The sequence below is a fragment of the Nicotiana tabacum genome, chromosome 17 (genome assembly GCF_000715075.1).
Source record: "Nicotiana tabacum cultivar K326 chromosome 17, ASM71507v2, whole genome shotgun sequence".
Classification (NCBI taxonomy): Eukaryota; Viridiplantae; Streptophyta; class Magnoliopsida; order Solanales; family Solanaceae; genus Nicotiana; species Nicotiana tabacum.
Window position 1 is genome coordinate 129266416 of NC_134096.1, and position 26973 is coordinate 129293388.

A 26973-nucleotide genomic window follows, 5' to 3' on the forward strand; every position below is an offset into this window, starting at 1 on the left:
TTTCAATTAGTTAAGCCAGCAGAATGAGTTCAAATATTTCAAATATTACATGGTAAATTCCTAAGTCTATCCGGACATAAACATACTTTAGCTACATACAGAATCTCCACACCCCGTGCGTATGTAGCACCCACAACTAATAGCACATAACAATTACATCGCCTAGGGGTAGTTTCCCCCTTACAAAGTTAGACAAGAGACTTACCTCACTCCAGAGTTCCATAACCGGCTCCCACACCACTCTAACACCTCAAACCGATGCCCGTCGCTCCAAAACTAGTTAAACAATATGAAAACCAATAAAATATACTCTAATACTCATAATAAATCAATTCATAACAATTCCCAACTCCCTTCGAAAGGTCAATAAAGTCAACCCTCGGGCCCATGTGCCTAGATTCCGAATATTTTCGAAGATAATCATTACCCATAACACCACAAACTCAAATATATAATTTATTCCTAATTCCATGTCCAATTTCGTGGTAAAAGTCCAAAAATACCAATTTCTAGGTTTCTTTCAAAATCACACAATTTCTACTAGTTTCCATGTTTAAACCCTTGTATAATCCATGTATTTAACTTGTAATAGGAGGAAATCACTTACCTCGAGTTACTCAATGAAAACCCTCTCAAAATAGCTCACCAAATTCGGCTATCCAAGTGCAAAATGAGAGAAATGAGAGCTAAGTCTTGATATAAAGGACCCTTCTGCCAAGCGATAATCTCGCACTTGCGGCCAAAATAACGCACTTGCGGCGTCGCTTTTGCGACCACGCCTCCGTTTCTGCAGAAAATGACCCAAACACAATGCCTCACACCTACGGAAACATTCCCCTCTTCTGCGACATCGCAGGTGCGAGCCTCTTCTGCTCTTGCGCATTCTCCCACTTCTGCGACCAAAGCTCCGCACCTGCAGCCCTTCCCCTGGCTGACCTTCTCCGCTTCTGCGACGACCTCCCTCGCACATGCGTGTCCACACCTGTGAACAAACCACCGCAGGTGCGATGACACCTGACTTCAGCAGTATTCAGCATTTCCTCAAATCCAAATTTCAACTCGATTCCAATCCGTTTCAAACCTGAGGCCCCCGGGACCCCATCCAAACATGCCAACACATCCCAAAACACAATACGAACCTAGTCGAAGCCGCAAATCATGCCAAACAGCATCAAAACTACGAATCGATAATCGAAACATTTCTTTAAACTTCCAAACATTCAAACTTCAACGATTCATACTTAAACATTCTGGAATGACGCCAAACTTTACGCACAAGTCACAAATCATGATACGAACCTATTCCAAGGCTTGAAACCCCAAACGGACATCGATAATACCAAAGTCCACTTCAAAATGCTAACTTTCCACAATAAGCATTGAAATGCTCCCGGGCGACCCGATACTCAATCCGAACATATGCCCAAGCACGAAATCATCATACGAACCTATTAGAACATTCAAATTCTGATTCCGAGTCCATTTACTCAAAATTCTAGCCTTAGTCAATTCTTCCAACTTAAAGCTTCCGAAATTAGAATATTTCATCCGAATCAACTCCGAACTTAACAAAATCTAATTTCGACCACATGTACAAGTTGTAATGCATGAAGTGAAGCTACTCAAGGCCTCAAACCGTCTAACAACGCGCTAGAGCTCAAAATGACCGGCCGGGTCGTTATATTCTCCCTCACTTAAACATACGTTTGTCCTCGGATGTGCCAAGAATTGTTCTGGAGTTGTCCAAAATCACTGTTCAACACCTGGTGCACCTACCCGTTCCACCACAACCTAGTTGAGGACAATAGCTCGAGCCAGACTGAAGATCCTTCCTTTTATTTAGTCAAAAAGCCTTAGAACCAAATTCCAACATCCGAAATTCTCTACCAGACCTGATTCCAACATACGAACACCGCATCAATCACCGGACACTGTACCCAACATGACCATGCACCTATGCTGAAATCACACCATGCACCACATAAGTCGGTTGCCCATCATAACATCCTCCGACCACAATAGCTGCAATTTCACGAATCTGATGCCCGCAATACACCCCATAACACATATAAGCCATGTTCCAATTCTCATAATACTGCCACGACGAAAGAAATGTGTAGAAACTCATAACCACCTGCCGAATCAATAAATCATGGAGTCTCTCTTCTTGACAAGGACCATTACCTCATTTTGAACTGAATAATGATATTTTCTCTTTCATATACCTTAGATAACTTTGATCGTGCTGATCTCAGGTCCAATAACCTCGTCTCACCCAGTACAAGTTGCTCAGGCAATAAGCCACCTCAAAAACTGACCAAGATCTCATATGACGCCATCAATACGCTGACAAGCCATAACTTGAATATGACACATAAAGAGGAATGAACTCTGGAAAAGAACTACTCAGCCCATGTAATGAATAAAATGGTCGAACAGATGCTATGAATCCTTCTAAGAGAATGACAAACAAAATACATAAGAATAGATATAGGGAACCGTACTCAACATCTCACTATTGTGTTGTGCAACTCAATCCAAACATGATACCTTTCCGATCTAAACAATATACCTGTGGTGGCGTGCCACTTGATCCACACATATATCTATAAGGAAATACCTACCGAGCCAAAATGCTCATACCCACGAAATGCCCGAATATCGACCACAAGCACACCAAGTGCATAATACAATCCCTGGGGAGACGGATAGCACCATACGCTACAAAACCCAAGCACAACTAAGGTGCAATAAATGACTTGCATCTCGAGAGCCATTTTGCTCATATAACACCACAAGCTACGTGGGATCACAACACATGTGCGAATAATCAAGCCATCTCATAACCCACCTAGCACAATAGACTATTACATGGAATATCTGACGACGGGAATAATAGCCAACGCTCGAAGACTCCTCCGTAAGAAATGATATGCCGAATGAACGCATCCGACTTGACGTAGAGCACACATTCACATTAGACCCACCAACGGATCTCAAGCCGATTCTGATTATACCATACTAGGCCAACAACCTTTCGAGGATCCACAATTGCCCTATTCATGACACACACGAGCAATCGTCCCAATCTGGAACAAACTCCCACAGTTCGCAATCCAAGGAATAGAGCACCTTACAGGCATAAGCTCTCATATTAATGATAGTACCAAAAATCTCCATACTTGGTTTCAATCCTTAACAATCAAGTGACTAACATGTCACACTTATACAAATTTCCCCGTGGAATACGCTCCCACGACCTTCTGCACCAGGTAGCAAAGTCTGCACCTCCACACCACCAACCGTACTAATTCTATAAAGCCAACCAAGAGTCCACAAATCAATACACGATGACTCTCACCCAGGACACCATTCTCGGGCGACACTAAGATAGTGCTAGCTTCCTCTAAACATTTGAAATTTTCCCTAGTCATCTGAGCTCGTGACATTCTTATCAACACCAAGTCGCAACCTTGATCCTTAACTCCTAATTCTCATGCTGCTCACTGCACCTATCATGCTGCTACGCGAGAGTACAAGAATTCATCATTACCCCTAAATTACTAGTAGAATAAGAACTCCATTGGATAGGAACCTTTCACTTAACTCATTTCAGAAAAACCATTGCAACACGCAACTGTATCCCTAACCGCATAAAATGCAAACCTCAAGTCATGGTCTAAACCGTCATAACTCTTTCGCGATCCATTTACACATAACAAGGCCATTATAATCAAATACCTCCAAATCAATCAAATTACGGTGGTTTTCAAGCCCGCATGTACAACCATGAATCACTTGTGTAGCTTACATACCGAAGGAACTGATCATTGCCACAATCACGCTGATTCAAACCATTACTAACCGACCCAATTTCTTCCAAATTACTCTTGACTTGCCTTAGAAATAATAATAGCTCCATTCAAAAACATAACAAACTCGATCAGCGCTCATCCCAAGTGACCCGAATCACGAGACCACATCGTCTCAATACTCATAAACCATCATGTACCTTCCTTATGCACACAGTAGCATCTCTAACTGGTATACTTATTCTGAAAGATCTTCTACGAATCCGAAGTAGTTTCTCCCATTCCTCCAATATTGCGCCGCAGATCCAACGATAACATAGGAATTTTCCCAAGTATTCCTCACACTCTGCTACGAAATCCCAGTCTTCAGTCACATGATGGACCCCAAAAATCCTTAGACGCTACTCCTTAAATTTTGAACCCACTAGGACCGTTGTTGAGAGTCACCCACTCTGACATGTTCCCGAATACAACCAAACTCCAACGCTCTGCTAGCACATGAACACCCTCTCAAAGAAGAAGTCGACTGAATTCGTTTCCTTGTACATCACATCCACAAGAAGCATAAACTCTGAGTCTTCCCAAAACATGCGCACAAATCGATAAGGTAAAATATAGCACACATTTATCAAGTTCTTGCTCAAATTACCCATGATGTTCTCTTTTATTAGCCATAATTGATCCACCAATGCACCAACAATCATAAACCGCACAAACAAACAACCATGTGATCCAATCGTAGACGGTGGGCTCCCTCACTTAGCTTTAAACTACCATCACATAATGTAGAGACCACATCGATTCCTCTTTCTCAATTACCATGATCTCGCACCGTTAACCCGCCAAATTTCTTGTAGTCTCTTGTTAAACTTTTCTTAAGCATTCCGAATTATTAGCCACAATCGCATATTTGACCTTTTGTTAGGTAGTAAGTAGAACTCATCGTAGAAACTTCATCAACATCACACAACCGCTAACCTGCTCATAGGAGATAACTCACCTGTGGAATTCCATGCCGACATCTTCCACCAATGCTGCACTGGTTACAACTACCACGAATTTAGTAAACCCTCCTTAGTCAATGCTCGTCCACCAGCTATAAAAGTCTGTTCATTCCCCATTGAACAGTGCCTGAAAGTCCGACAATACATTCCAAACTCGAAGTCACGTCGCATCCCATAATGATAATCAAGCTTTTACACCATCTTCATTCCTAGAAAACTCCTTTCTGTCATATTAATCCTTCCTCGGTGCAATAGCCACCGTCCCAAATGGCATTTATGGATTTGTTCATTGTCCACCATGATTCCCAAATAGCTATAAACTTTTCTTAAGGCATGCGGCTATCCTACCACAGAATACATATGCTACTATGCCACTCTCATTTCGGTTAAACCATCTTCTTTAAGCAATTTCTCGACCTCTGCTTTTCATACTTGACCTGCTAGCAATTCAATCACCGCGAGACATCCCCCACCATGTCATTCCTCATCCATCGTTGCCCAATTGCTGCCTCAAATAAAAATCCATCTTTGTAGCACCTGAATTGATAAATTGCTACAAACTCTAAACTTTCTTGAAGATCATCTTTCTTGATTCATCAGCACTAGAAATACCAATTCGATTCTGAAACCGCTACACACCGCTATCTCTGTCGACCGTTTCTCAAGCACCATTTCACAACACCCTGCCCTGAAGGCAAATCGAAGAAGACCATAACACCGGCGGACCTTAATGCGTTCAAATAAGGACGACGACACCACCTCACAAATGAAAATTTTACCTCGCTCAAAAATACCAAGTCTCGTTACCCCATTACCCAAACCAACACCGTGAACCACCATCCATCCTCATGGTTAGAATTTATTAAATCTCCTTCGATGATGATCTCTCTTCTGTTTAATCATCATTTTTATTTTTCTAAAATTCTCCCTAAAAACCCAATTCAGTAAACAAAAAACTCATAAAATAAAAATTACTGGAGCAGTCACTATTACCAATGAATCAACCTTAACTCCACCAATTGTAGTCACCACCATAATCGGTTGTAAATAATCCCAATAACTATAAGACAAAGACAACTTCTTTAATAGCCCTTTGTAATGTATGGTTTCGGAAATTATAAATTCTCTACACCACCTCATAAGATTTGTAGAAAAAAATGGTGAGTAATGATGGACATGAAAGCTTGAACGAGGAAGAAAAGAAATTAAAAGAAGAAAAAGATAAGGGGGGGAGGGGGGTTACTGTAGGGGACGCGAAATAATAAGCGGGGTGAAGAAAGAGGTAATTGACGAGGAGAATTTTATTTTTATAATAATTTTGGTCCTTCTTTTTTATTTATTTTTCTTATTTTAGTTTTTTTTTTTACAATCATCTTATGCACGCTTCTTTTGTGCGCGATAGAAACCCATTTTAGCCACATTAGCATTGTGATCGCCACATGTACATGATCACCGGTGAAAGAGGTCTATTAGTTCATAAATATATGTGCTGGACTGTTCAAATGTGAAATATATAATTTTGTTTATCGGGTTGGCAAATCGGTGCAAGTTTTAGTGGCTCCGAGGCTATTTTGCCTAAGAAAATATGTTATTTCAACTCCGTTTTCAGGAAAGTATCGAGAGTATATATAAGATCATACCAACTAGCGGGATGAGAAATTTGAGTCAAATTATTACAAAAACAAGCTATCAAGTAATTTCGGATAATTACAAAGCAATGAATAAGAACAGGCTAACCAAACATAAATTACTTATATTTGGAGAAAGAGTGGATACCCTAAAACCTCCCTAAACTATCATGTTTTTGGCAGTTGTCTACTTAAACTATTTGGTATTCCCAAAAGCTCCCTCAAACTTTATACCCATATATATTAAAAATCGTTCGTCGATTTTTTAGTGGTGCATGCGATACACTCCTCTATTTACTCATCCTAATCTAAATATCAATTTAATTAAGAATTTTAACTAATAATAAAAATAATTACATGGGAAAATATTTAGGGGTTAAAAGATCAAAGAAAGAGGGTAAACCGATAAACACATGGTCATTTGTAAAAAGGAATCTCTTCTATCTCTTCCGATAATGGGTACACCATGTCTCAATCGTGATTTTTGCCATTAAACTTCGATTAAACACTGGATTCTATGAACCTTCAATTTCACTGAAACTTTTAGTGTAATATGAGATTTGGGATTTAAAAAGTTAGGGTTTGGCAAAAATTTGGGTTAAGGTTTGGTAAAAATAATTATGGGCTATTAGTGGACTAAATAGTGTTAAAAGGAGAAGTAAGTGAAGAAGAAAGATAATTTTAGAAGAAACAGGGGAACGAAAAATTTTAAGATGAAACCCATAAGAAGAAATGAAGAAGCAAGATTAAAAAATAAAGAAGAAGGCTAGAATATAAACAAAATAGAGGGAAAATAAAAAAATAATTTTTTTTAAAGAGGGTAATAGTAATTAATTAATAAACACCGCCAATTGGGGCCCTTGTTATGTACAATTTCATCTCCCACGCGCCCTTTTGACGAGTTATCTTACATATTTCATTAAAAAATCAATGAGGTTATTTTTTTAATATATAAAGGGATATAGTTAAGGAGGGAGTTGGGGTGTAATGACCCGATCGGTTGTTTTGCTTTCTAGAATCATGACTCCTCATATGTGCTCTTACTATTTTATAACTTGTGGGGATGGTTAGATCGGGTTTGTAAGGGTTCGGGTTGAAATCGGAACACTTAGTTACTTAATATTTAGCTTAAAAAGGGTTAAGTTTGACATGGGTCAATATTTTTAGTAAACGACCCCGGAACCAGGATTTAACGGTTCCAATAGGTTCGTATGATATTTTGGACTTAGGCGTGTGTTCGGATCGGGTTTTGGATGACCCGAGGGCGTTTCAGTGCCTAAAGTTTAAAGTTGGCGCATTGAAGGTTTTAAAGTGCTTTAAATTTGGGTTGGAGTAGGTTTTAGTGTTATCAAGGTCCGTTTAGGACTTCGAACCTGAGAATAGCTCCGTACAGTGATTTAAGACATGCACGCAAAATTAGGTGTCATTTTGAGTAGTTTAAGTATGGTTCGGCGCGTTCGGAGTGAGTTGGAAGAACTTGAAGTTCATAAGTTGATTTGATTTAATTTGGAGTGGGATTCTTAGTTTTGATGTTATTTCACGTGTTCTGAGGGTTCGAGCGAGTCCGTTTTGTGATTTCGAAGTTGTTGGTATGTTTGGACGAGGCCTCGGGGGCCTCAGGTGCTACTTGGACGATATGCGGATCAAGTTTGAACTTGAAAGAGCAGTCGGTGCACCAGTTCTAGTGTGTCCGCACCTGCGAGATTTTTGGTCGTAGGTGCGAGCTTTTGGGCACATATAAGCCAGAGTACGTACTCGTCACCTCGCGTACACGGCTTTTCACATTTCACAAATGGCACATAAGACTCGATGCCTAAGGGGTAATTTCCCTACTCGAGGTTAAGCAAGACACTTACCTTTTTGAAGTTAGGCCGATATTCCAAAATAGCCTTCTTGCTTGAATTGACCTCCGGACAGCTCAAATCTATCCAAATTAATAGAGCCATAGTGGCATGAATACTAGAGTGCAAACCTGCAACAAACCTCCGCACTCTCTTTGCATTGGTAGGAAGTATCATAAGTGCATGTCGAGATAACTCAGAAAATCTCGCCTCATAGTCGATCACCGACATCTGGCCCTGTTGGAGCCGCTCGAATTGAAATCGCAACTCTTCCCTCTAAGATGGTGGAATGTATATGTCCACGAAGAGGCGTGTGAACTGGACTCCAATATCCTCATATTGTGCAATCTATCCCTGCACCGATCAATAAAGTCCTGGGGGTCCTCATGTCGCTCACCTCCAAAGACAAGAGGATGTAGCCTGGTCCATCTGTCCAATAGCTTCTGCAGCTCGCCGACCACAACTGGTCTGGGCTTAGGTATAACTTTTGTAACTGACTAAGCTCTGCCCACGGGTAATCCGCTCGGGGTCTGATATACGACAGCTTCATGCCCTGGAGCCTGAGCGGTATGGGTCCGTGCTCCCTCTCCCACTTGAGATGTGGCTGGGTCCGCTGGAAATAAACCAGCCTGAGTCATAGAATCCATGAACCGCAGCATACGGCCCATGATCTCCTGGAATCCCGGTGCAGACATGAAATCCATTGGGGTTGGCTCTGCTGCAGGCACCTTGCCCCGCTCCTCAATAATAGGATCCTCTACTGGATCCACTGGTGGCACAACTGGGGCAACTCTGGAACGTCCTCGTCCTCTACCATGAGCTAGAGCCCTCATTCGACCTCTGCCTCTAGCAAAAAGGGTAGAAGCCCCTCCATGATCGGGTACATCTGTCGTGTGCGTTCTCACCAGCTGTGAGAGAATAAGAGAAAGATACTTAGCACAACATCAACTGCACGATAGAAGATGAAGAAAGAGTAGTTTCCTAATACCCTATAGCCTCTCGAAGATAAGTACAGACGTCTCCATACCGATCCGCAAGACTCTATTAGGCCTGCTCATAACTTGTGAGACCTACATGAACCTAGTGTTCTGATACCATATTGTCACGACCCAATTTCACCTATAGGTCATGATGGTACTTAACGTCGCCGCTAGACAAGCAAATAGTGAACTAGCCATGTATTTATTCTTATAACAATTTCGAAATAGTTGATCTTTTTATTTGTTAAGTAAGTAAGAGGTGAAAAGTTTAATAAAATAAAGTGTAAATAAATATGAGAACAAGTGTGGTAAAATAAATACTCAAAAACTATCAAATGTCTACTAGCAACATTCCAAGACCTGGTGTCACAAGTGTATGAGCTACTAGTAGAATATACAAAAACTCTAAACTACTGTCTGAAATAGAGTAGACAGAAAGTAATGCAAAAGAGAGACTCCGAGTGCTGCCGAATGGACTCAGAAAATCAGCTCAACACTAGGCCTCGGGGTATCGAGGGTGCACGCCGGTAAGACTGCCAGATGCACCTGCCTCAGATCTGCATGATTAGTGCAGAAGTGTAGCGCGAGTAATTAAACAACATGTACCCAGTAAGTATCTAGTCTAACCTCGAAGAAGTAGTGACGAGGGATCAACGTCGATACTTACTATGGGATAACATAAAATACAAAAATGCTAAACATGCATAGAGTTTGTGAATAATTATATTAACACAATGGCAGCAGTGATTAAATGATTCTTTAACTAACAGCAAATTCCAAAAGTATTTCACTAACATTATACTAATTCCAAATAAATTCCGAACAAATAAATAAATTATAACCTCTCAATTCATCAAAGATAATATCATGTGTATTCGGGTTTCAAGCATTAACACGCACGATTTATGCCGAGGTCGTACGACTCGATCCAGAATAATGTGTACACTGTCGAGGATCGAGCGACACGAACCATAGATGCATCTATTCTACTGCCGAGGAGTTCGGCCCGCTCCACAAGAAGAGATAATACTTATGAACATCTGATTTTTAAAAGCTATTACAGGGCTAATACACAAAGAAGCGCAATTTCGATTAACTATCAAGTGACCCTCCAAAACTCAAGTTAGTGAAATTCGGTCTTCACAAATTCCTTAACAAGTTTCAATACAATTTAGACACTTTAATTAACAAGTAGGGTGCAAACGCAGACTTATTTAGCTATTAGAGTAATTACCCAACCCAAATTGGAAGATTCTTAAAATTTACCCCGGGCCCACGTGCCCGGATTCCGAAACATTTCAAAAATAATTGTTACCCATAGCCTCACGAACTCAAATATATAATTTTCACCCAAATCCATAACCATTTTCGTGGTTAAATCCCATTTTTATCAAAACCTAGTTTTTTCAACTAAACCCATATTTTTTCACAATTTTACATGTTAGAATCTACCCATAATCTATGCATTTAACTTACATTGGGTAGAAACTACTTACTTCCAATAGTTAGGTGGAAAACCCTTTCTAGAAAGCTTCAAAAATCACCCAAGAAGTGAAATAAATGAACCAAAATTGCCTAAGTCCTGTCTTAAATGAACCTCACTACCTCCAGCATTTTTCGCTTCTGCGGACCATGGGTAGCATCTGTAGCGCCGCACCTGCGGAAAATCCATCGCAGGTGCGGTCCTAGACCAGGCCACTAGTCTTCACTTCTGCGGACCCGTTTCTGTGGAAGCTCTTCCCACCTACAGTCCAGGCCTGGCCAGCCTCTTCTCGCATCTGCGGCCCTTCTATCGCAGAAGCGAGGCCGCTTTTGTGGAAGTTCATCCGCTTTTGCGGGCTACTGAACACTCACCCAAAACCGCTGTTTGGAGTGCGGGGATCTTATTCATGTAATGAGGTCCTGCCCCAGGCTTCGGGGCAACGCAGTGCAGCAGGGTCAGCAGCCTATGATTACAGCACCAGCTGCCACACCAGTCGTCCAGCCACCCAGCGGCGGAGGGCAGGTGGGTAGGGGCCATCCTAGAGGTGGAGGCCAGCCATATGGCGCTCCAGCTAGGTTCTATGCCTTTCCAGCCAGACCAGATGCAATAGCCTTAGATGCCATGATCACAGGTATTATTTCTCTCTGTGATAGGGGTGCTTCGGTATTATCTAATCCAGGGTTTACAAATTCATATGTTTCATCTGTGTTTGCTCAATTCCTGGGTGTTCCTCGCGAGTCCTTGGGTACTCACGTTTATGTTATCCACTCTAGTGGGTGATTCTATTGTTGTGGATCGGGTCTATCGATCATGTATCGTAACTTTTAGTGGTTATGAGACTAGATCGGATCTTATGTTTCTTGATATGACCGACTTTTAGGTCATCCTGGGCATGGATTGGTTGTCCCTATATCACGTCGTTCTTGATTGCCATTCCAAGACTGTTATCTTGGCGATGCCAGAGCTTCCTAGATTAGAGTGGAAAAGGTTGTCTGTCAGTGCGTCTAGTCTAGTTATCTCTTTTTTGAAGGCTCGACACATGGTTGAGAAGGGTTGTTTGGCCTATCTGTCTTATGTCCGGGATACTTCTACAGAGACTTCGGCGATTGATTTAGTGTCCATGGTCCGGGAGTTCTCCGATGTATTTCCTTCTGATCTTCCAGGCATGCCACCAGATCGTGATATCGATTTCTGTATTGATTTGGCTCCAGGTACCCAACCTATCTTTATTCCACCGTACTGCATGGCTCCGAAAGAATTGGAGTTGAAAGAATAGCTTGAGAAGTTGCTAGCAAAGGGGTTTGTCAGACCGAGTGTGTTGCCTTGGGGTGCACACATGTTATTCGTGAAGAAGAAAGATTGGACTATGCGGATGTGCATTGATTACCGTCAGCTGAACAAAGTTACCATTAAGAACAAGTACCTGTCTCCACGTATTGATGATATGTTTGACCAGTTGCAAGGTGCCAGGGTGTTCTCTAAGATTGACTTAAGATCAGGGTACCATCAGTTGAAGATTCGTGATTCGAATGTTCCGAAGATGGCTTTCTGGACTAGATATGGCCACTATGAGTTTCTAGTGATGTCTTTCGATTTGACCAACGCCCCAGTGGCATTTATGGATTTGATGAACCGAGTGTTCAGACCGTATATTGACTCATTTGTCATTGTCTTCATTGATAACATTTTGATCTACTCGCGTAGCATGGAGGAGCACGAGCAACATTTGAGAGTGGTGCTTCAGACCTTGGGGGAACAGAAGCTATATGCTAATTCTCCAAGTGTGAGTTTTGGTTAGATTCTGTAGCATTATTGGGGCATATTGTATCAGGCAAGGGTATTAAGGTAGATTCCAAGAATATCGAGGCAGTTCGAAGTTGGCCTCGTCCTACCACAGCGACCGAGATCAGGAGCTTCTTGGGGTTAGCAGGTTATTATTGTCGGTTTGTGGAGGGCTTCTCATCTATTGCAGCACCTTTGACTAGATTGACCCATAAGGGTGCTCCGCTCCGATGGTCCGATGATTGTGAGGCAAGCTTTCAGAAGCTCAAGACCGCCTTGACTTCAGCACCGGTGTTAGTGTTGCCTTCCGGTTCAAGGATGTATACTGTGTATTGTGATGCTTCACGCATTGGCCTATATTGTGTATTGATGCATGAGGGGCGAGTTATTGCATATGCTTCACGTCAGTTGAAGCCCCGCGAGAAGAATTACCCCGTACATTATTTGGAGTTGGCCGCGATTATTCATGCTCTTAAGATCTTAAGGCATTATCTCTATGGGGTGTCCTATGAGGTTATACCAACCATCGTAGCTTGTAGAATTTGTTCAAGCAGAGGGATCTCAATTTGAGGTAGCGCAAGTGGCTTGAGTTACTGAAATATTATAATATTACCATCCTTTATCATCCGGGCAAGGTGAATGTAGTTGCGGATGCCTTGAGCAGAAAGGCGGAGAGTATGGGTAGTTTGGCATTTATTTCAGCATAGGAGAGGCCACTAGCTTTGGACATTCAGTCCTTGGCTAACAGACTTGTGAGGTTGGATATTTCAGAGCCCAGTCGAGTTCTTGCATGTGTCGTCGTCCAGTCTTCACTATTCGAACATATCAAGGCTCTCCAGTACGACAATCCGCACTTATTGGTTCTCAGAGAGACAGTACTACAGGGTGGTACCAAAGAGATTACTATCGGTGAAGATGGTGTTCTGCGACTCCAGGGTCGTCTATGTGTCCCTAATGTTGATGGGTTGAGGGAGAAGATTCTAGAGGAGGAACTTAATTCTTGGTATTCTATTCATCCGGTGCTACGAAGATGTATCGCGACCTGAGGCAGCATTATTGGTGGCGGCGGATGAAGAAGGACATAGTTGAGTATGTAGCGAGTTTCCTAAATTGTCAGAAGGTTAAGTATGAGCATCAGAGGCCAAGTGGCCTACTCCAGCAGATGGTTATACCTGAGTGGAAATGGGAGTGCATCACTATGGATTTCTTAGTTGGGTTACCTCGGACTTTGAGGAAGGTTGATGCAATTTAGGTCATTGTTGATAGGTTGACCAAGTCAGCACACTTCATTCCGGTTGTGACCACGTATTCTTCAGAGAGATTGGCCCAGATTTACATTCAGGAGATTGTTCGGTTGCACGGTGTGCCTATTTCCATTATATCAGATAGAGGCCCTCAGTTTACTTCGCATTTCTGGAGGGCAGTATAGAGTGAGTTGGGGACCCCGGGTAGAGCTCAGCACAGCCTTTCATCCGTAGACCGATGGGAAGTCAGAGCGGACAGTTCAAATCTTGGAGGATATGCTCAGAACATGTGTGATTGACTTCAGAGAGAGGTGGGATCGATTCTTGTATTTGGCCGAGTTTGCTTACAACAACAGTTATCAGTCCAGCATCGAGATGGCTCCATTTGAAGCTTTATATGGTCGGCGATGTTATTCGCCCATCGGATGGTTTGAGCCTAACGAGGCTAAGTTATATTGTACTGACTTGGTAAAAGATGCCTTGGAAAAGGGAAAGTTGATTTAGGAGCGATTTCGCACAGCATAATCCAGAAATAAGAGTTACGCGGGTCATAAGGCACGTAATTTATCATTTATGGTGGGCGAGAAGGTTCTCTTGAAAGTCTCGTCGATGAACAGAATCATGAGGTTCGGGAAGAAGGGCAAGTTGAGCCCATGGTTTATAGGTACATTTGAGGTGTTGAGGAGAGTTGGGGAGGTTACTTATGAGCTTTCCTTGCCTCCCAGTCTATCGGGAGTTCATCCAGTCTTCCACCTTTCTATGATCCTGAAGTATCATGCCGATAGTCGCATGTTTTAGACTACGACATTGTTCAGTTAGATGAGAGCCTGGGTTATGAGGAGGAGCCAGTTCCCATTGTTGACCGGCAGGTTCGCCAGTTGAGGTCCAAGAAGATTTTTGTGGTAAAAGTTCAGTGGAGGGGTCAACCAGTCAAGAAGGCGATTTGGCAGACTGTAGAGATGATATCCGCACTTATTCGTCACTCCAGGTACGATTCTAGACCCATTCGAGGATGAACGTTTGTTTAAGAGGTGGAGAATATAACGACCCAATCGATCATTTTGCTTTATAGAATCTCTTTCCTTTAAATAAGACTCCATGTATGTGCTCTTGTTGTTTTATGACTTGCGGGGATGTTAGATCGGGTTTGGAAGGGTTCGGGTTGAAATCGGAACACTTAGTTCCTTAATATTTGGCATTAAAATTGTTAAGTTTGACTTGGGTCAACATTTTTAGTAAACGACCCCAGAACCAGGATTTGACGGTCGTAATAGGTTTGTATGATGATTTTGGACTTGGGCGTGTGTTCGGATCGAGTTTTGGATGACCCAGGAGCGTTTCGGCGCCTAAAGTTGAAAGTTGGAGCATTGAAGGTTTTAAAATGCTTTAAATTTGGGTTGAAGTAGGTTTTGGTGTTATCAATATCTGTTTGGGATTTTGAGCCTCGGAATAGCTCCATATGGTGATTTAAGACTTGCACACAAAATTTGGTGTCATTCCGAGTAGTTTATGTATAGTTCGGCGCATTCAGAGTGAGTTGGAAGAACTTGAAGTTTATAAGTACATTTGATTTGATTTGGAGTGTGATTCTTAGTTTTGATGTTATTTCACGTGTTTCGAGGGTTCGAGCGAATCCATTTTGTGATTTTGAACTTGTTGGTATGTTTGGACGAGGCCTCAGGGGCATCAGGTGCTACTCGAACGATGCGTGAATCTAGTTTGAACTTGAAAGCGCTGCTCGTGCACCAGTTCTGGTATGTCCGCACTTGTGAGAATTTTGGCCGTAGGTGCGAGCTTTTGGCCGTAGGTGCGAGCTTTTGGTCGCAGAAGCGGTTTTGGGCTAGTGGTTAGTGGCCCGCAGAAGCGGAGAAACTTCCCCAGAAGCGGCCTCGCTTCTGCGATGGAATGGCCGCAGATGCGAGAAGAGGCTGGCCAGGCCTGGACCGCAGGTGCGACGAGCTTTCGCAGAAGCGGGTGCCCGTCCGCAGAAGCGAAGACTGGTGGCTTGGGCTAGGACCGCACCTGCAATGGATTTTTCACTGGTGCGGCGCCGCAGATGTGGTCCATGGTCCGCAGAAGCGAAAAATGCTGGAGGCAGTGAGGTTCATTTAAGACTAGACTTAGGCCATTTTGGTTCATTTATTTCACTTCTTGGGCAATTTTTAGAGCTTCTTAGAAAGGGGTTTCCACTAATTATTGGAGGTAAGTAATTCTTGCCGAATGTAAGTTAAATACATAGATTATGGGTAGATTCTAACAAGTAAAATTATGATAAATTATTGATTTAGTTGAAAAATCTAGGTTATGATAAAAATTGGATTTAACCACAAAAATGGTTATGGAATGGGATGAAAATTATATATTTGAGTTCGTGAGGTTATGGGTAACAGTTATCTTCAAAAATTTTCGGAATCTGGGCATGTGGGCCCGTTGTTGAATTTTAAGAATCTTCCAATTTGGGTTAGGTAATTACTCTAATAGCTAAATTATTAACCTTTCAGTGTATAATGATTATCTTATATAACATTTGGCTAGGTTCGAATTATTCGGCACCAAGTTGGGTCCTTAGAGTGAATTTGAGGCTGTAAAGTGAGCTTTGAGACGAGGTAAGTCTCTTGCCTAACCTTGTAAGAGGGAATTTACCCCATAGGTGATTTAAATTGCTATTTGATTCTAATTGTGGGGGATACGTACGCACGAGGTGATAAGAGTCCGTGCGTAGCTACTAATTATGCTTAAGTCCGAGTAGTTTAGGACCCAAATCATGAAATACTTGTAATGTTTTCACCCTACTTGTTAATTAAAGTGCCTAAATTATATCTAAACTTGTTAAGGAATTTGTAAAGACCGAATTTCACTTACTTGAGTTTTGGAGGGTCACTTGACCGTTAATCGAAATTGCGCTTCTTTGTGTATTAGCCTTGTAATAGCTTTTAAAAATCGGATGTTCATAAGTATTCTCTCTTCTTGTGGAGCAGGCCGAATGCCTCGGCAATAGAATAAATGCATCTATGATTCGTGCCGCTCGACCCTCGACAGTGTACACATTATTCTAGATCGGGCCGTACGACCTCAGCATAAATCGTGCGTGTTAATGCTTGAAGCCCGAATACACATGATATTATCTTTGATGAATTGAGAGGTTATAATTTATTTATTTGTTTGGAATTTATATGGAATTAATACAATGTTAGTGAAATACTTTTGGAATTTGTTGTTAGTTAAAGAATCATTTAATGTCACGACCCAAAATCCCACCACAGGTGTCGTGATGGCACTTAGTCTCTAAGACTAAGTAATTCGACTATAACAACAATTCAAGCCATTTTTTTTAAATAGAAACTAACAACGGAAATAATTACAAATAACCTTCCAAGACTGGTAATACTGAGTCACGAACTCTAACTAAATACATGAAATGATCTCAAGGATCGAATACTCAATACTGTTTGAATAACAATTAACAGTACAATAAAATGGAAAGACTCCAAGGGACTGCGACGACCAAGCAGCTCTACCTTGAATCCTTGCGACCCCACTCTAACTCTATCTGAGTCTGATATCTCCAATACCTGACTCTGCACAAAAATATGCAGAAGTGTAGTATGAGTATACCACAGTCGGTACCCAGAAAATACCAAGACTAACCTTAGTGGAGTTGTGACGAGGTACAGTCAAGACACTCACTAGTCTAATAACCTTTGCAATATAGTATATAAAAATAATAGGAAACAAATAACAATGTTGGCAACAATAATCAACCAGTGATATACACAACAGGGCAACAAGAACACCATAAATATTGCTCAACAAATAAGGCATTCAAGTAGAACCAATTAATCAAGTCCTTCAAATATAAATCTTTCGTCTATATATTTTTTGTCCAATAATAATTTTCAGGATATAATACTTTCCAATAAATATATTTCGAATATACTCCCTTCGAATAAATATCTTTCAAATATATTTCTTTCAAATAAATATCTTTCAAATACAATTCCTTCAAATAAATATCTTTCAAATATAATTCCCTCAAATAAATATCTTTCAAATATAATTCTTTCAAATAAATATCTTTCGAATAAAAGTCACCCTGTGACATAGCATTTAAAAATTATAAAAATACGGGTCTCATCTCACTTTCATATTTTCACGGCACCTCGTGTCAATTTCTCTATCACAACCACACGGACAACTCACGTGCCAATATCATCATCATTTACTCACGGCATCTCGTGCCCACATTTCATATCACAACTGCATGGACAGTTCGCGTGCCAATATCATCATTATTTACTCACGGCACCTCGTGCCCACATTTTATTTCATAATCCGCCTAGCAATAGCCACAGGCTCCCAATTTCAACATAGATCAGACTATTATCAATTCACCAACAACAAGATAAATTGCACAAGATATAAAAATAAACTCAAGGAAAATCACATCACATGAAAATTACCTACACAATAACTTCACATCATCACGTATTATCGCTGACAATAGCCATCATTATCTCTCCTATAGCCACCCTTATCACTCCTATTATAGTCTCCCTTATCCCCCCGCCCTGACAATATCAATAGCCACCCTTATCGCTCTTATAGCCACATTTATCTCTCCTATAGTCACCTTTATCGCTCCGCCCAGACAATATTCCAACACATATAACAGCAGTGAAATGTCACCCTTATACCCACATAATATAAATAGTGAAATGTCACTCTTATATCCTCAAAATAATAACTCAAACAACACAATAATTTACACGGAATATTATAACGGCAACATAACAAAATCAATTCATATCACAATTTGCCCAATGGACACAACCAATTTCAAAGATATAACAAAATCAATTAATTTCACAACAAATAGCCCAAGACTCCACACAATGTGTATAAAATCTAAAAACAACAACAAAGATGAAAAATACTCAGTATAGGGCAACGCTTGAGAATTATATTAACGTCTCGGTTTAAACTTATTTCATTAATTATTTGCAGATGAAAAATCTATAATATAATTATTTTCAGGAAATATCAAATCACCAAACTCACGGAATTCACATAAATATACAAGTAATAATCACATCAAATTGTCAGATAAAAATAAATTCAACAAATGAGAATTGAGGCATGGCAAATAGATGATTTAATAAATACCAACAATTATCTAATTTACTACACAATATGCCTAAGACTTTAACCCAATAAATTTTGCACATATAAACCCGAGTACGTACTCGTCACCTCGCGTACACGGATTTTCATATTTCACAAATGGCACATAAGACTCGATGCCTAAGGGGTAATTTCCCCGCTCAAAATTAGGCAAGATACTTACCTTTTTGAAATTATACCGATATTTCAAAATTGCCTTCTTACTTGAATTGACCTTCCGACAGTTCAAATCTTTATGTCAAAGATCTTGCCATTAACACCTTCGAAACTCAATGATCTAAGAAGCCCGGAACCGAAAACCTGGAAAAATACCTCGATTGGAACGCGACTCCACACCTCGAACGGTAAAATGGCGACGATTGTAGCAGTTCTTTTAGTGAAGCAAAAATTAGGAAAAAGGGATAAAAAAAAGGTCCTCTTGATTCACATGGTGGTTGGAATTTTGGAAATAATCAATACGAGTTATGTGGGTGTTAGTTGATAAAGAAGGATAGCCGAATCAATGGGTTTATATGTATTGCTTTTTTCTAAAATTTTCTTTTCCAAAAGATGCTCACCCCTTTTTTGCTCTTTTTCCATCCCTTTCTACTCTAAAGTGTTGTCTCTCACTGTCCGTTCATCCCTTCTTGTGTGTACCATTTTTTATTCTATTTTTTATATTGTTCCCACTTCTTCCCAAAAATCCTCTCCTCTCCTCAAAGTCTTGTCCCTAGTCTCTCTCTTCAACTTCTATATTTTGCACTAAACATATCAAATCAATCCGGAATAACTTCAAATTTTATACACAAGTCATAAATGACGTAATGGAGCTATTTCAATTTCCGGAATCGAAATCCGACCTCGTTATCAAATATTTAACCTTCGATCGAACTTTTCAAAAAATTTCTATTTTTTCAACTTTCGCCAAAATGCATTGAATTGTCCTACAGACTTCCAAATCCAAATCCGAACATACACCTAAGTCCGAAATCATTATACGAAACTAGTGACACTATCGAAATCCTATTCCGGGGACGTTTGCTCAAAAGTCAACTATCCGGTCAACTCTTTCCATTTACGTTTCAAAAATAAGAATTGTTCTTTTAATTAAATTCCGAATCTTCCGAAAATCAAACTCGACCACACCGGGTCATAATATATATTACGAAGTTTCTTGAGACCTATAGTCGCTGAACGGGCGTAAATTCTTAAACGATAAGTCGGGTCGTTACATTTAATCATTGTTGCCATTGTGTTAATATTATTATTCACATACTCTATGCATGTTTAGCATTTCTGTATTTTATTGTTAGCCCATAATAAGTGTTGACGTTGATCACTCGTCACTACTTCTTCGAGGTTAGACTGGATACTTACTAGTACACGTTGTTTATGTATTTACGCTATACTTCTGCACTAATCGTGCAGGATCTGAGGTAGGTGCATCTGGCAGTCTTACCGGCGCGCACCCCCGATACCCCGAGGCCTAGTGGTGAGCTGCTATTCTGAGTCTGTTCGGCAGCACTCGGAGTCTCTCTTTTGCATTACTTTCTGTCTACTCTATTTCAGACTGTAGTTTAGAGTTTTTGTATATTCTACTAGTAGCTCATACACTTGTGACACCGGGTCTTGGAATTTTGCTAGCAGACATTTGATGGTTTTTGAGTGTTTATTTCACCATACTTGTTCTCATATTTGTTTACACTTTATTTTATTAAACCTTTCACCTCTTACTTAACAAATAAAAAGATCAACTATTTCGAAATTGTTAAAAGAATAAATACAGGGCTAGTTCATCATTAGCTTGCCTAGCGGCGACGTTGGGTACCATCGCGGCCTATAGTTGAAATTGAGTCGTGACATGGGATCACCAGATAGTTTAAGTAGGTAACTGACAAAAACGTAATAGTTTAAGGGGGTTTTAGGATAATCACTCTTGGAGAAACAGATAACAATACCACTAAATTATCTACTTTCACAAGGAATGTAATACTACTCCCTCTATTTCAATTTAGATGATATATTTTGCTTATTGAGAATCAATTTGACTAAATTGTGAAGTTAAATTGGATTAGTTCAACTCGGTATTTTAAAATTGAAATTTAAATATTAAAAAACTATACAAAAAATATTATAAGTTGTATTTTTTTTCATGTCAATATGATTAAAAATATATATTTTAAGATGTTGGTCAAACTTTATACAGTTTGACTCTCGATAAGTGAAATATGTCATCTAAATTGAAACGGAAGAAGTAACATATTGTAATATCCATGATATTCGTGTGGCTGATATTGATCATTTACACATTTCTATTCATCCAAACCCAAATGCTTACTATGAATTAATGCAAACTTCAATTCAGAAACCAAACTATGTCAATTTCAAGACCATTAGTGATATCAATGACGCTGCAAAAGCCAGAATTAGTAATCCCAGCAACAACACCATCTCGTGATAGAAAACATCTTTCTGATATAGATGATCAAGGGAGTCTTGGTTTTCAAATTCCCATATTAATGTTTTACAAATATAGTCCTTCAATGGAAGGCAAAGATCCAGTAAAGGTCATTAAAGAAGGACTGTCAAAGACACTTGTGTTTTACTATCCATTAGCTGGTAGGATCGTTGAATTAATGCCTGATAGGAAGCTTGTTGTGGATTGCAATGGTGAAGGAATCTTGTTTGTAGAAGCTGATGCCCAAGTGGAGCTTGACAAGTTAGGAGACTCCATTAAACCACCATGCCCATACTTGGATCAACTGCTATACAATGTGCCCGGTTCTGCTGGTATCATTGACTGTCCTCTTTTGTTAGTTCAGGTAAACAATCTCCTTTATGTTTGAATAATTTTGAACCCGTGATAGCAGGTTACTTGCATTTTTACGAAATTATCAATTTATAAAAAGTACTAATATTTATCAATAGATTTACAGGTTATTACTAAAAATTCGGCCAAAACTGACTGCTGAGTGACCGAATCGGTCAACCATCTGTCAAAAAAATCAACCAAAATCGACCGATTATTTTTGCACGAAAATATAATTAAAAAGTATAAAAAAATAAAAAGAAGGCCTTAAATCAAAAAAAAACATCAATGATCTAGTGGTAGAATAGTATTCCGTCACATAATATATCCTCTACCTTTCATCGTGGAATTAGGATAATCTTTGCTTTTTTTCTTACATTTTCTTATATCTTAAAAAATATTTTTCTGGGTTAGGATTGCTACTTGTTGGAAAGGGGACCAACGCTTTCAATATATTAATATATCATGTTGATATATTCTTACTTTTGTAAACACTCGTTCATCTTTTTGTTTTTCTTTTTTAATTTTCCTAAACCGTGGTATTGTGGATTTGTCTTGATAAATCCCCTTTGATTTCTAGATAGTGTATTTATTAATTATCTAATTTTAAAAAATCGATCGACTTTAATCGATTTTTTTATTTTTCGGTCGGTTTATTTTTTTGGTCAGTTGTGAAATTTAATTGACCAATCGAAATCGGTAGGTCACAATCGACCGAAGTCGGTCAGTTGGCTCTGCCGACCGCATGATTATAGATCGCCACGTCTCGGTCGATTTTTGGTAATTACCGACCAACATCGGTCAAGTTTGACAATCGATTTTTGCCTTTTTTTTAGCAGTGTATAATTACTTAATAAATGACCTGACTGTGTAGATATTTTTTACGATAGAATTTAGACTTTTAGATGAAAATTCTTCTTTTTTATTTCTTGAACAGCAAAAATGCCCTTACATGCATTTATTTCCTGCGCTATAATTTCAATGTCATATTTTGCTTTATTTAACTAATATATTGATGAAACCAGATGGATACAGTACTCTCTTTTCAAAAAAACAAAATTATGTTTAAAACTCTAGTATTTACATAAGTTGCTAAATTTTAGAACTAAATGTCGCATCTATAAAAGAACTTTTTGCAAAATCTTAATGACATTAATGTTAGACGACGTCGTTATTATTGATATTGTTAATAGACAAAATAACATGAATTAGTCGATATATATCGGAAATAGAACGATCATAAAATGAAAATAAAATGAGATCGGAAATAGAAAAATGATGACGGGCATATTATTTTCTTCTTTTCCTAATTAGCATGATGTGTGCCAAGAGTTTTTTGTTCATGATTTAATTTCCCATAGTAATTGAGCTAACATATGATTAACTCCCCCCCTCCCCCCCCATATATGTATTCATATATATATATATATATATATTCATATGTGAATTTGTTGTTGGATTCAGATTTAATCACACTATGACGGATGCCTATGGAGTGAAATTGTTTCTAAATGCCTTAACTGAATTGATCAAAGGAGCTTCAACACCTACTATATTACCCGTATGGCAAAGGCATATCTTAAGTGCTAGATCATCCCCATGCATTACATGTACGCACCATGAGTTTGATGATCACACAAGCAATAATATTAATGCATGGGATCAAGACAATACTAAGTTGATACAACACTCATTCTTCTTTGGAAATAAAGAGATGGAAGCAATTCAAGACCACGTTTCTCCAAACCAACGTGTAATTTATAAAAAATTTGAGTTATTAATTGCGTTTTTATGGAAGTGTCGTACGATTGCTCTTGGTCTACATCCCGAAGAGATTGTTCATTTGACTTACCTTGTTAATGTACGTGGAAAATCACTAAAATTTGAACTCCCATTAGGATATTATGGGAATGCATGGGTTTCTCCAGCTGCAGTATCAAAAGCAGGATTGCTATGTTCAAGTCCTTTAATGTATGCAGTTGATTTGGTTAAAAAAGTTAAAGATCAAATGAATGAAGAATACGTTAGATCAGTGGCAGATTTATTGGTGATTAAAGGGACATCAGAGTTGATAAAATCTTGGAATTTTATTATCTGAGATAATAGATCTGCTGGATTTGATGAAGTAGATTTTGGATGGGGAGTGCCCATTTTTGGAGGGGTTCCAAAAGCTATATCTATGATCAGCTTTTGTCTTCCTCCTAAAAATAACATGGGAGAAAAAGGTATTTGATAGCTATAAGTTTGCCTCCACTGGCCATGAAAAAATTTCAAGAGATTGTACAAGATACTCGTCACGATCCAAATTCCCAACCCGTCGTGATGGCGCCTAACATACCGGCTATGAGAGCCAAAATATAACAATAGAGAACTAGAACAACATATAGCAGCCTTGTTATAATGTTCAGCTGCTAACTCTGCAACTGTTTTCTTAGGCTGGTTGTACTCCATCTTCAACAGCAATTACAGTTCAATATCAAGAATAATTCTTCAAGCTTTATCTCTAGCACTTGTCAGGTACTACAAAAGAAATCTTGAAGACAAGTTAACTAAAATGTAACATTAAAAAAAAAAATTAAGTCCCGAATTAGCATTAAAAATTATTTTGAATACTATTGATTGCCAATCCCCGGCAACATCGCCAAAATTTGAGGAGCGCAAAACACAATACAAAATTGATGCTCGCTAGCTAAAGATAGTATAGTTAAACTATCGTCTCCACAGGGATTGAATATAAACAATGTTCGAGTAACGTTTCACTCATTTGCTATTCAGGATGATCAACACTTGATTTCGAGTGATTACTACGATAATTAACTAGTAAATTAAGATTACCAATAATAAGACCTGATCACAGAGAAGGAGAGTTGAACTAACGAGTTCTAAACAATGGGAAAAATAAGGGTCGTGACAAGATAGCTACAAGATGGCTATTTGGTTAAATCAATAATTCAAAAAGCTCTCTCGATTACTTAGAATAATCACTAAATTAAACCAAACCAAATAATACAAAGATAATCACCAAAATATTCCTCTTTCGATTAAATAAACCGGTGAATAAAGTTGCAAACAATTCAAAACTCCATAAACATAATCATACAATTAAACTATAGTTAATTCCACAATATCAATCAAAATACCATATCCGTCAAAACTCTAGGAAAAAACTACTCCATAGGTATGGAGAAACTCATCACAAATAAGTTTAAGAACATAGAAAATATCAAAGACAACTTTATAATACTAACTCTCGCTTTTGCACCGATTGTTAGCAAGAAAATTGATGACATCTTGTATCTTCAAGCCGTGGTAGCCCTCCCAAACCTCTTCTAGGTCGAATTTCCTTCAAAAATCGTATTTATAATGTATTTATACTGAATATAGACGAACCTGGACCGAAATATTCTCTCTGATTCGAACTAAGATAACTCGCAAAATATTGCACTAGTACGTCGCCCAGCGCGCGACTTACGGCACGCCGCACTAGTGGCACTTTTCAGGGAAGTGCACAATTGTGCCTAACAATTAAATAGGCAGCAACCTTGGTGGACACAAAGTCCAACATCACGTGTAAGTGGACAGATTTTGAAGACGGCCCCTTTTGCTTCCTGATGCAATTTGCCAACTCACTAAAATATCAACCCAAAATTCACTATAGACCGTGATAACGTCTAACATCGTCGTTAGGCAAATCAACAGTGAACTACCAATTTCATTATTTATTTTATTATATTTTTTAAATCATGAGTCTTATTTAGATAGAGAGGTCAGTGTATTAAAATAAATCGTAGTTACGTACAGTTTAATTAAAATAATAAGTTAAAGTGTATCAATATAAAACAATCCATAAACAAATTCTAGAATACTCCCGAAATACGGTGTCACATGTGTGCGAGCATCTACTAGAAGGTACAATAACAATACAACATCTGTCTGGAATACAAGTTAGATAGGAAAATATAAATAACTTTGATGGAGACTCTATATGCTGCGGATCGTAACATGGGATGTCTCTCACCGTAAAGTCCCGGCAATAGCCGCGCCTTTGCGCCCAAAATACCACTAGAAATATATACATGCACAATAAATGCAGAAGTGTAGCATGAGTACGTAAATCAAAGCGTACCTAGTGAGTATCTAGCCTAACTCCGGAGAAGTAGTGACGAGGGGTCGATATCGACACTTACTAGTTCTCCAGTAAATCAAGTATAGTAAAGTAAACAAGTATGAGGCATATTAAATAAAAAGTGTAAACAAATATAGCTACGTGGTGCGATCCTCCCTGAACAGTTAATACAAGCTCTCAATTATCGGTTACTTCCTCAACCGGAGTATATGTAAAATGGTCCCCACCAGATAGGTTGTCACAATTCAAATCAGGAAAACTCACGGATACACTGGCTTCTTGTCAAATATTAAGCACGATTCTGCCGAGTCGAACGGCTCAATCCCATAAGAGTGTTTCATGAAGTTGTCGAGGCGAACGACTCGATCTCATAAGAGTATTTTATAGAAATACCGAGGCGAATGGCCCGATCCCATAAGAATATGATACATGATACTGCTGAGGCGAACGACCCGATCCCATAAAAATATGATACTGCCCTGGCGGACGGCTCGATCCCATAAGGATATGATAATGTCAAGGGAACAGCCTGATCCCATAAGAATGTAGTACATAATCCTTCCGAGGCGAATGGCCCGATCCCATTAGAATAAGAAGATTTAACGAGTCCTTGACCCCACTCACAAATATATGTGTGAGCTATGAAATTTAAGGAAGCTTTTCGATGAAAACGCACAACGCCGCAGAAATTCGTAAGGGAAGCATAATTATTCCGCGGCTAATCAAGTAGCTCATCAAATCTCTACAATAGCGAGTCTATCACTCTACGCAAGCCTAGTCTCAGGTCCTAATGCGAAATAAAGGAATTAAACAGGCAAAGATAACTCAAAGAGTACAATTAAAGTATCGCATGAACCTAAGTATACCCGGACATAATCAGAAATTCTAGCATACGCACGAACACTTGTAACCTTATATGTGGGCAGCTCCCACAACATGTAGATTATAACAAGAAAAATACCTACGGGGTAAATTCCCCCTCACAGGGTTAGACAGGAGACTTACCTCGCTCTGAAGTTCCATAACCGGCTTCAACGTCTCTCTAACACCTCAAACCGATGACCATCAATCCGAAACTAGTCAAACAATGTGCAAATCAATCAA

At 39.4% G+C, this 26973-nt stretch overlaps 1 pseudogene; it reads left to right on the forward strand.

Moving 5' to 3' along the window:
• The first annotated feature begins 21203 nt into the window (after positions 1 to 21203).
• LOC142171639 (alcohol acyl transferase 1 allele RGa-like) lies at positions 21204 to 24223 on the forward strand (annotated as a pseudogene).
• The last annotated feature ends 2750 nt before the right edge of the window (positions 24224 to 26973 follow it).